Genomic DNA, 14124 nt, shown 5'->3' with positions numbered 1-14124 from the left:
TAGTTATATTCTTGTACATAGGGGGCAGTATTATAGTAGTTATATTCCTGTACATAGGGGGCAGTATTATAGTAGTTATATTCTTGTACATAGGGGGCAGTATTATAGTAGTTATATTATTGTACATGGTGGCAGTATTATAGTAGTTATATTCTTGTACATAGGGGGCAGTATTATAGTAGTTATATTCTTGTACATAGGGGGCAGTATTATAGTAGTTATATTCCTGTACATAGGGGGCAGTATTATAGTAGTTATATTCCTGTACATAAGGGGCAGTATTATAGTAGTTATATTCTTGTACATAGGGGGCGGTATTATAGTAGTTATATTCCTGTACATAGGGGGCAGTATTATAGTAGTTATATTCTTGTACATAGGGGGCTGTATTATAGTAGTTATATACTTGTACATAGGGGGCAGTATTATAGTAGTTATATTCCTGTACATAAGGGGCAGTATTATAGTAGTTATATTCTTGTACATAGGGGGCGGTATTATAGTAGTTATATTCCTGTACATAGGGGGCAGTATTATAGTAGTTATATTCTTGTACATAGGGGGCTGTATTATAGTAGTTATATTCTTGTACATAGGGGGCAGTATTATAGTAGTTATATTCCTGTACATAGGGGGCAGTATTATAGTAGTTATATTCTTGTACATAGGGGGCAGTATTATAGTAGTTATATTCTTGTACATAGGGGGCAGTATTATAATATTTATATTATTGTACATAGGGGACAGTATTGTAGTGGTTATATTCTTGTACCTAGGGGGCAGTATTATAGTAGTTATATTCTTGTACAATGGGGCAGTATTATAGTAGTTATATTCCTGCACATGGGGAGCAGTATTATAGTAGTTATATTCCTATACATAGGGCCAGTATTATAGTAGTTATATTCCTGTACATAGGGGGCAGTATTATAGTAGTTATATTCTTGTACATAGGAGGCAGTATTATAGTAGTTATATTCTTGTACATAGGGGGCAGTATTATAGTAGTTATATTCCTGTACATAGGGAGCAGTATTATAGTAGTTATATTCCTGTACATAGGGGGCAGTATTATAGTAGTTATATTCTTGTACATAGGGGGCAGTATTATAGTAGTTATATTCCTGTACATAGGGGCAGTATTATAGTAGTTATATTCTTGTACATAGGAGGCAGTATTATAGTAGTTATATTCCTGTACATAGGGGGCAGTATTATAGTAGTTATATTCCTGTACATAGGGGGCAGTATTACAGTAGTTATATTCCTGTACATAGGGGGCAGTATTATAGTAGTTATATTCTTGTACATAGGGGGCAGTATTATAGTAGTTATATTCCTGTACATAGGGGGCAGTATTATATTAGTTATATTCCTGTACATAGGGGGCAGTATTACAGTAGTTATATTCCTGTACATAGGGGGCAGTATTATAGTAGTTATATTCTTGTACATAGGGGGCAGTATTATAGTAGTTATATTCCTGTACATAAGGGGCAGTATTATAGTAGTTATATTCCTGTACATAGGAGGCAGTATTATAGTAGTTATATTCTTGTACATAGGGGCATTATTGTAGTTATATTCCTGCACATAGGGAGCAGTATTATAGTAGTTATATTCCTGTACATAGGGGCAGTATTATAGTAGTTATATTCTTGTACATAGGAGGCAGTATTATAGTAGTTATATTCCTGTACATAGGGGGCAGTATTATAGTAGTTATATTCCTGTACATAGGGGGCAGTATTATAGTAGTTATATTCCTGTACATAGGAGGCAGTATTATAGTAGTTATATTCCTGTACATAGGGGGCAGTATTATAGTAGTTATATTCTTGTACCTAGGGGGCAGTATTATAGTAGTTATATTCTTGTACATAGGGGGCAGTATTATAGTAGTTATATTCCTGTACATAGGGAGCAGTATTATAGTAGTTATTTTATTGTACATAGGGGGCAGTATTATAGTAGTTATATCCTTGTACATAGGGGGCAGTATTATAGTAGTTATATTCTTGTACATAGGGGGCAGTATTATAGTAGTTATATTCCTGTACATAGAGGGCAGTATTATAGTAGTTATTTTATTGTACATAGGGGGCAGTATTATAGTAGTTATATCCTTGTACATAGGGGGCAGTATTATAGTAGTTATATTCTTGTACATAGGGGGCAGTATTATAGTAGTTATATTCCTGTACATAGGGGGCAGTATTATAGTAGTTATATTCTTGTACATAGGGGGCAGTATTATAGTAGTTATATTCCTGTACATAGGGGGCAGTATTATAGTAGTTGTATCCCTGTACATAGGGAGCAGTATTATACTAGTTATATTCTTGTACATAGGGGCAGTATTATAGTAGTTATATTCCTGTACATAGGGAGCAGTATTATAGTAGTTATATTCTTGTACATAGGGGGCAGTAATATAGTAGTTATATTCTTGTACATAGGGGGCAGTATTATAGTAGTTATATTCCTGTACATAGGGGGCAGTATTATAGTAGTTATATTCTTGTACATAGGGGTCAGTATTATAGTATTTATATTCTTGTACATAGGGGGCAGTATTATAGTAGTTATATTCCTGTACATAGGGGGCAGTATTATAGTAGTTATATTCCTGTACATAGGGGGCAGTATTATAGTAGTTATATTCTTGTACATAGGGGGCAGTATTATAGTAGTTATATTCTTGTACATAGCGGGCAGTATTATAGTAGTTATATTCTTGTACATAGGGGGCAGTATTATAGTAGTTATATTCTTGTACATAGGGGGCAGTATTATAGTAGTTATATTCCTGTACATAGGGGGCAGTATTATAGTAGTTATATTCCTGTACATAGGGGGCAGTATTATAGTAGTTATATTCCTGTACATAGGGGGCAGTATTATAGTAGTTATATTCCTGTACATAGGGGGCAGTATTATAGTAGTTATATTCCTGTACATAGGGGACAGTATTATAGTAGTTATATTCTTGTACATAGGGGGCAGTATTATAGTAGTTATATTCTTGTACATAGGAGGCAGTATTATAGTAGTTATATTCTTGTACATAGGGGGCAGTATTATAGTAGTTATATTCCTGTACATAGGGGGCAGTATTATAGTAGTTATATTCTTGTACATAGGGGGCAGTATTATAGTAGTTATATTCTTGTACATAGGAGGCAGTATTATAGTAGTTATATTCTTGTACATAGGGGGCAGTATTATAGTAGTTATATTCCTGTACATAGGGGGCAGTATTATAGTAGTTATATTCTTGTACATAGGGGGCAGTATTATAGTAGTTATATTCTTGTACATAGGCGGCAGTATTATAATAGTTACATTATTGTACATAGGCGGCAGTATTATAATAGTTACATTATTGTACATAGGGGGCAGTTATATTATTACCATTAAGTTCTAGAGAACATTTACATTAATATCAGTAGTGAATAGAAAAGTAGAGCAGAATAAAATTCTTTCCTCTTTGTATTCGGGGAATTAATCCATTAAGATTACAAACTGGGACACAATTTAATTTGGTATTTGGTTGTAGGGGTTTTGAGTGGCTTAAAAACATCCGTAAAATTGCAGGATGTGCTCTTTTAGGAAAAAGCTAGAAGTGAGGAGAACGTCTCAGGGAAGGCGGCGAGTGGGAAGAGATTCTGGACATAATGGTGGAGGAAATATATAGAAACATGTTATGAGGTCGGAGAGGGATTCAGAACCACTGCTGTGCTAAATGCCTCTCCGGAGTCTTACACAGAGTCATTTTCTCGCCATTTTCCACATGTGAATCGTACGGTAAGTGCTGCGCCATATAGAATCAATGGAGCTTTTAGTGGGGGGGGAGAAAAAGGAAATCATTTCTAGAGTAAAATCATTTAATAATAAGGTTTTTTGTCCTATTCTTTTCCATATAAACCAAATATAGGAGTTCACTGTAAAAATGTTGAGTCTTATAGTAACCGGAGGCATCCGTGAGGCCAACGGGGCTACATGACCCAGACATAACCTCCCCTCCACCCTGACAATCTGACCCCCGGGGAATCCGATGTGCTCAATCTGAATTGTATGCCAGGGTATGAGGAATGATAAATTGCCCCCTTTGTCATTTTATGAGCCAACATGTGCTACCACTAGAGGGAGCTTAAAGGTTAACAAGCATATAAAAAATGTGTTGGTGGGGGAATTAATAGTTTAGGTGAATATAAGAACGTTTGTACTATGTCTTATCAGAGGAATATGCTTCTATCTCCTCTTATCAGTCATCTCCTGCTTTCTAAACCGCTCAGTTCATTGCTCAGAAGTGTCTTCAGCAGGGGCAAGGTCTTCTAATATTTAACTCCTCCCCTTGGTGTGACATGGTACCGCCCAGCACCTCCCCCAAGGAAAAGACAAGGATACAGGGGCTCGGTTTTAACGTATCACACCAATGGTTGGACTGGGAGGATATGGGTCTTCATCCAGATCATCTCTAGTTCCATGAACTTACCTCTGAACACTGTGTAGGGCCTTTCTGGTCTCTGGAGGTCCACATTGTATAGAAATCCAGCCCTTCTCTTATACTTCCTATAAACCTTCTCATAGAGGAAGCTGAATAGGAGAGACACAGACACCTGGACATGACACTTCAGTATCATATAATACTCACTCCTCTCCTGAAATGTGTTAAAATTGCGAGCCCCTCATGATTCTAATTGTTTGTAATGGATTGATATGGTACCAGAACCAAGCTTTTTTGGAGTGGCCTCTTTCGTCAGCTTTCAGTTCTGCAATTGAATGACCTTTGCCGGCAGTGTCAGACTGGTATATGTTCGACCTACCATACGTGTTGATCTTTAGGGCCCACCCTACCATAAAATACCATTTAAAAAATCATATGGGTGTATCATCAACAAAATCTAATAACATTGGAACCAACCTATATGAAATAGATTACAATAACAAATTATTACTCTAGTCACTTTCAAATGAAGATCTTTGGGGCCAATTAAAAAGTGTTAGAAGCTGGGGCCCACCGGAGGATTCTCCGATGCTCCGGAGGGCCGGTCAGACACTATTTGGAAGACCTTCACCACTTGTGTGTTGAGAGCCACATGTCTGAGGATTACATGGTTGGAGGTCCCTCTATTAACTCTATAGGGCAGTATCAAACTAAGTTGGTGGTTTGGATTGCCAAGGGCCCCTTGAAACCGTGGCCCCTGGGCTGCGGCCCAAAATGTCCTTATCATAATCCACTAATGCTGAGCTAAGCTATCTGGCACCAGTTCCATCTGGGGATATCTTCTCTGCATGGAGTATAGTCTCAGTCTCAGTCTCCTCCATATAGACAAAAGTTAGGAAAATACTGTGATCCTCAGCAACGGCAGTTTTATCCACAGCAACAGGAAGGGGGCAGGACAACTGCACCAAGTAGCCCCTCCCCTGCTTATCTTTACCCCGCCCTTTTGATACGGATAATGAAAAGGCTCAAAAGGACAAATTGCTGAATTGCACAGCGTCCTCTGACCGCACTAGATCATCGACTAGATCCGAAACTTAGTTAAAGAACCGCAGGGGGTGAAAGTCAAGTTGTACAAAGTTGAAAATCGAAATAATTCTTCATGTACCCAAGATTTTTCTAATTCATTGTCTTTAACTGTGATAATTACATTGTTATGTTATTTTCTCAATCAGACGTGTTTTTCCTTACCACTGCGCTATCACCTTGAAGTGTTGATGAGAATGTTAACACTTCGAGCAAATGAGCCCTGCGCCACCTGCTGGCAGAGAGGCAAACAAACACTGCAATCTGCGTTACAAGATGTTAGTGGAGGATTTAGTGCTCATTAAAATCTAATCAATGGCAGCTAACATTTACAGAGGAGGAGCGGTGGAGCTGGTGGCATCCGGCGCTGAACAATGAGGGATGATGCTGAGAGAATCTCCGTGCCATGACACCATGAGAGATGGCGCTACATGAGATGGTAGTACATGAGATGACACTATCTTAGCAAGCGCTACATTAAATGACGATACATGAGATGTAACTACATTAGATGGAGTTTTGTGAGATAGCGCTACATAAGATGGAACATGAGATGGTAGTACATGAGATGACGCTACATGAGATGGAAGTACATGAGATGGTAGTACATGAGATGGAAGTACATGAGATGACGCTACATGAGATGACACTACATGAGATGGAAGTACATGAGATGGAAGTACATGAGATGACGCTACATGAGATGACACTACATGAGATGGAAGTACATGAGATGACGCTACATGAGATGACACTACATGAGATGACGCTACATGAGATGACACTACATGAGATGGTAGTACATGAGATGACGCTACATGAGATGGTAGTACATGAGATGACACTACATGAGATGACGCTACATGAGATGACACTACATGAGATGGTAGTACATGAGATGACGCTACATGAGATGGTAGTACATGAGATGACACTACATGAGATGGAAGTACATGAGATGGTAGTACATGAGATGGAAGTACATGAGATGACGCTACATGAGATGACACTACATGAGATGGAAGTACATGAGATGGAAGTACATGAGATGACGCTACATGAGATGACACTACATGAGATGGAAGTACATGAGATGACGCTACATGAGATGACACTACATGAGATGACGCTACATGAGATGACACTACATGAGATGGTAGTACATGAGATGACGCTACATGAGATGGTAGTACATGAGATGACACTACATGAGATGACGCTACATGAGATGACACTACATGAGATGGAAGTACATGAGATGGAAGTACATGAGATGACGCTACATGAGATGGAAGTACATGAGATGATGCTACATGAGATGGTAGTACATGAGATGGAAGTACATGAGATGATGCTACATGAGATGGTACTACATGAGATGGAAGTACATGAGATGACGCTACATGAGATGGAACATGAGATGATACTACATGAGATGACGCTACATGAGATGGTAGTACATAAGATGATACTACATGAGATGGAAGTACATGAGATGGTAGTACATGAGATGGAAGTACATGAGATGACACTACATGAGATGGAAGTACATGAGATGACGCTACATGAGATGACACTACATGAGATGGAAGTACATGAGATGGAAGTACATGAGATGGAAGTACATGAGATGACGCTACATGAGATGACACTACATGAGATGGAAGTACATGAGATGACGCTACATGAGATGACACTACATGAGATGACGCTACATGAGATGACACTACATGAGATGGTAGTACATGAGATGACGCTACATGAGATGGTAGTACATGAGATGACACTACATGAGATGACGCTACATGAGATGACACTACATGAGATGGAAGTACATGAGATGACGCTACATGAGATGGAAGTACATGAGATGATGCTACATGAGATGGTAGTACATGAGATGGAAGTACATGAGATGACGCTACATGAGATGAGGCTACATGAGATGACGCTACATGAGATGGAAGTACATGAGATGACGCTACATGAGATGGAAGTACATGAGATGACGCTACATGAGATGGTAGTACATGAGATGACGCTACATGAGATGACGCTACATGAGATGGTAGTACATGAGATGACACTACATGAGATGGTAGTACATGAGATGACGCTACATGAGATGGTAGTACATGAGATGACGCTACATGAGATGAGGCTACATGAGATGACACTACATGAGATGGAAGTACATGAGATGACGCTACATGAGATGAGGCTACATGAGATGACGCTACATGAGATGGAAGTACATGAGATGACGCTACATGAGATGGTAGTACATGAGATGACACTACATGAGATGACGCTACATGAGATGGTAGTACATGAGATGACGCTACATGAGATGGTAGTACATGAGATGACGCTACATGAGATGGTAGTACATGAGATGACACTACATGAGATGACGCTACATGAGATGGTAGTACATGAGATGACACTACATGAGATGACGCTACATGAGATGGTAGTACATGAGATGACACTACATGAGATGGTAGTACATGAGATGACGCTACATGAGATGACGCTACATGAGATGGTAGTACATGAGATGACACTACATGAGATGACGCTACATGAGATGACGCTACATGAGATGGTAGTACATGAGATGACGCTACATGAGATGGTAGTACATGAGATGACGCTACATGAGATGGTAGTACATGAGCTGACACTACATGAGATGACACTACATGAGATGACACTACATGAGATGACACTACATGAGATGACGCTACATGAGATGGTAGTACATGAGATGACACTACATGAGATGGTAGTACATGAGATGATGCTACATGAAATGGTAGTACATGAAATGACGCTACATGAGATGGTAGTACATGAGATGGTAGTATATGAGATGATGCTACATGAAATGGTAGTACATGAGATGACGCTACATGAGATGGTACTACATGAGATGGTAGTACATGAGATGACACTACATGAGATGACACTACATGAGATGACGCTACATGAGATGACACTACATGAGATGGTAGTACATGAGATGACACTACATGAGATGGTAGTACATGAGATGGTAGTACATGAGATGACGCTACATGAGATGACGCTACATGAGATGGTAGTACATGAGCTGACACTACATGAGATGACACTACATGAGATGACACTACATGAGATGACACTACATGAGATGACGCTACATGAGATGGTAGTACATGAGATGACGCTATATGAGATGGTAGTACATGAGATGACACTACATGAGATGGTAGTACATGAGATGATGCTACATGAAATGGTAGTACATGAGATGACTCTACATGAGATGGTAGTACATGAGATGGTAGTACATGAGATGACGCTACATGAGATGGTAGTACATGAGATGACGCTACATGAGATGGTAGTACATGAGATGACGCTACATGAGATGGTAGTACATGAGATGACACTACATGAGATGACGCTACATGAGATGGTAGTACATGAGATGACACTACATGAGATGACGCTACATGAGATGGTAGTACATGAGATGACACTACATGAGATGGTAGTACATGAGATGACGCTACATGAGATGACGCTACATGAGATGGTAGTACATGAGATGACACTACATGAGATGACGCTACATGAGATAACGCTACATGAGATGGTAGTACATGAGATGACGCTACATGAGATGGTAGTACATGAGATGGTAGTACATGAGATGACGCTACATGAGATGGTAGTACATGAGATGACGCTACATGAGATGGTAGTACATGAGCTGACACTACATGAGATGACACTACATGAGATGACACTACATGAGATGACACTACATGAGATGACGCTACATGAGATGGTAGTACATGAGATGACACTACATGAGATGGTAGTACATGAGATGATGCTACATGAAATGGTAGTACATGAGATGACGCTACATGAGATGGTAGTACATGAGATGGTAGTATATGAGATGATGCTACATGAAATGGTAGTACATGAGATGACGCTACATGAGATGGTACTACATGAGATGGTAGTACATGAGATGACACTACATGAGATGACGCTACATGAGATGACACTACATGAGATGGTAGTACATGAGATGACACTACATGAGATGGTAGTACATGAGATGGTAGTACATGAGATGACGCTACATGAGATGACGCTACATGAGATGGTAGTACATGAGCTGACACTACATGAGATGACACTACATGAGATGACACTACATGAGATGACACTACATGAGATGACGCTACATGAGATGGTAGTACATGAGATGACGCTATATGAGATGGTAGTACATGAGATGACACTACATGAGATGATGCTACATGAGATGATGCTACATGAAATGGTAGTACATGAGATGACGCTACATGAGATGGTAGTACATGAGATGGTAGTACATGAGATGATGCTACATGAAATGGTAGTACATGAGATGACGCTACATGAGATGGTACTACATGAGATGGTAGTACATGAGATGACACTACATGAGATGACGCTACATGAGATGACACTACATGAGATGGTAGTACATGAGATGGTAGTACATGAGATGGTAGTTCATGAGATGACACTACATGAGATGGTAGTACATGAGATGACACTACATGAGATGACGCTACATGAGATGGTAGTACATGAGCTGACACTACATGAGATGACACTACATGAGATGACACTACATGAGATGACACTACATGAGATGACGCTACATGAGATGGTAGTACATGAGATGACGCTACATGAGATGGTAGTACATGAGATGATGCTACATGAAATGGTAGTACATGAGATGACGCTACATGAGATGGTAGTACATGAGATGACGCTATATGAGATGGTAGTACATGAGATGACACTACATGAAATGGTAGTACATGAGATGATGCTACATGAAATGGTAGTACATGAGATGACGCTACATGAGATGGTACTACATGAGATGGTAGTACATGAGATGACACTACATGAGATGACGCTACATGAGATGACACTACATGAGATGATGCTACATGAGATGACACTACATGAGATGACACTACATGAGATGGTAGTACATGAGATGGTAGTACATGAGATGGTAGTTCATGAGATGACACTACATGAGATGGTAGTACATGAGATGACACTACATGAGATGACGCTACATGAGATGGTAGTACATGAGCTGACACTACATGAGATGACACTACATGAGATGACACTACATGAGATGACACTACATGAGATGACGCTACATGAGATGGTAGTACATGAGATGACGCTATATGAGATGGTAGTACATGAGATGACACTACATGAGATGGTAGTACATGAGATGATGCTACATGAAATGGTAGTACATGAGATGACGCTACATGAGATGGTACTACATGAGATGACGCTACATGAGATGGTAGTACATGAGATGACACTACATGAGATGACGCTACATGAGATGACGCTACATGAGATGACGCTACATGAGATGACACTACATGAGATGGTAGTACATGAGATGACACTACATGAGATGACACTACATGAGATGACGCTACATGAGATGACGCAACATGAGATGACGCTATATGAGATGATGCTACATGAGATGATAGTACATGAGATGGTAGTACATGAGATGACGCTATATGAGGTGGTAGTACATGAGATGGTAGTACATGAGATGGTAGTACATGAGATGACGCTACATGAGATGACACTACATGAGATGACGCTACATGAGATGACACTACATGAGATGACACTACATGAGATGACACTACATGAGATGACACTACATGAGATGACACTACATGAGATGACGCTACATGAGATGACGCTACATGAGATGACGCTACATGAGATGACACTACATGAGATGACACTACATGAGATTGTAGTACATGAGATGACACTACATGAGATGACGCTACATGAGATGACGCTACATGAGATGGTAGTACATGAGATGACGCTATATGAGATGGTAGTACATGAGATGGTAGTATATGAGATGATGCTACATGAAATGGTAGTACATGAGATGACGCTACATGAGATGGTACTACATGAGATGGTAGTACATGAGATGACACTACATGAGATGACACTACATGAGATGACACTACATGAGATGACGCTACATGAGATGACACTACATGAGATGGTAGTACATGAGATGACACTACATGAGATGGTAGTACATGAGATGGTAGTACATGAGATGACACTACATGAGATGGTAGTACATGAGATGACGCTACATGAGATGGTAGTACATGAGCTGACACTACATGAGATGACACTACATGAGATGACACTACATGAGATGACACTACATGAGATGACGCTACATGAGATGGTAGTACATGAGATGACGCTATATGAGATGGTAGTACATGAGATGACACTACATGAGATGGTAGTACATGAGATGATGCTACATGAAATGGTAGTACATGAGATGACGCTACATGAGATGGTAGTACATGAGATGGTAGTACATGAGATGATGCTACATGAAATGGTAGTACATGAGATGACGCTACATGAGATGGTACTACATGAGATGGTAGTACATGAGATGACACTACATGAGATGACGCTACATGAGATGACACTACATGAGATGGTAGTACATGAGATGGTAGTACATGAGATGGTAGTTCATGAGATGACACTACATGAGATGGTAGTACATGAGATGACACTACATGAGATGACGCTACATGAGATGGTAGTACATGAGATGGTAGTACATGAGATGACACTACATGAGATGACACTACATGAGATGACACTACATGAGATGGTAGTACATGAGATGACGCTATATGAGATGGTAGTACATGAGATGGCACTACATGAGATGACACTACATGAGATGACGCTACATGAGATGGTAGTACATGAGATGACGCTATATGAGATGGTAGTACATGAGATGACACTACATGAGATGGTAGTACATGAGATGATGCTACATGAAATGGTAGTACATGAGATGACGCTACATGAGATGGTAGTACATGAGATGGTAGTACATGAGATGATGTTTCATGAAATGGTAGTACATGAGATGACGCTACATGAGATGGTACTACATGAGATGACACTACATGAGATGACACTACATGAGATGACACTACATGAGATGACACTACATGAGATGACGCTACATGAGATGGTAGTACATGAGATGACGCTATATGAGATGGTAGTACATGAGATGACACTACATGAAATGGTAGTACATGAGATGACGCTACATGAGATGGTACTACATGAGATGGTAGTACATGAGATGACACTACATGAGATGACGCTACATGAGATGACGCTACATGAGATGACGCTACATGAGATGACACTACATGAGATGGTAGTACATGAGATGGTAGTACATGAGATGGTAGTTCATGAGATGACACTACATGAGATGGTAGTACATGAGATGACACTACATGAGATGACGCTACATGAGATGGTAGTACATGAGCTGACACTACATGAGATGACACTACATGAGATGACACTACATGAGATGACACTACATGAGATGACGCTACATGAGATGGTAGTACATGAGATGACGCTATATGAGATGGTAGTACATGAGATGACACTACATGAGATGGTAGTACATGAGATGATGCTACATGAAATGGTAGTACATGAGATGACGCTACATGAGATGGTAGTACATGAGATGGTAGTACATGAGATGATGCTACATGAAATGGTAGTACATGAGATGACGCTACATGAGATGGTACTACATGAGATGACGCTACATGAGATGGTAGTACATGAGATGACACTACATGAGATGACGCTACATGAGATGACGCTACATGAGATGACGCTACATGAGATGACACTACATGAGATGGTAGTACATGAGATGACACTACATGAGATGACACTACATGAGATGACGCTACATGAGATGACGCAACATGAGATGACGCTATATGAGATGATGCTACATGAGATGATAGTACATGAGATGGTAGTACATGAGATGACGCTACATGAGATGGTAGTACATGAGATGGTAGTACATGAGATGGTAGTACATGAGATGACGCTACATGAGATGACACTACATGAGATGACGCTACATGAGATGACACTACATGAGATGACACTACATGAGATGACACTACATGAGATGACACTACATGAGATGACACTACATGAGATGACGCTACATGAGATGACGCTACATGAGATGACGCTACATGAGATGACGCTACATGAGATGACACTACATGAGATGGTAGTACATGAGATGACACTACATGAGATGACGCTACATGAGATGACGCTACATGAGATGGTAGTACATGAGATGACGCTATATGAGATGGTAGTACATGAGATGGTAGTACATGAGATGGTACTACATGAGATGGTACTACATGAGATGGTAGTACATGAGATGGTAGTACATGAGATGACACTACATGAGATGGCAGTACATGAGATGACGCTACATGAGATGGTAGTACAAGAGATGACGCTACATGAGATGGCACTACATGAGATGACACTACATGAGATGACGCTACATGAGATGGTAGTACATGAGATGACGCTACATGAGA

This window comes from Engystomops pustulosus, chromosome 4 (genome assembly GCF_040894005.1).
Source record: "Engystomops pustulosus chromosome 4, aEngPut4.maternal, whole genome shotgun sequence".
NCBI lineage: Eukaryota > Metazoa > Chordata > Amphibia > Anura > Leptodactylidae > Engystomops > Engystomops pustulosus.
Note: the sequence above shows the minus strand (reverse complement) of the source record.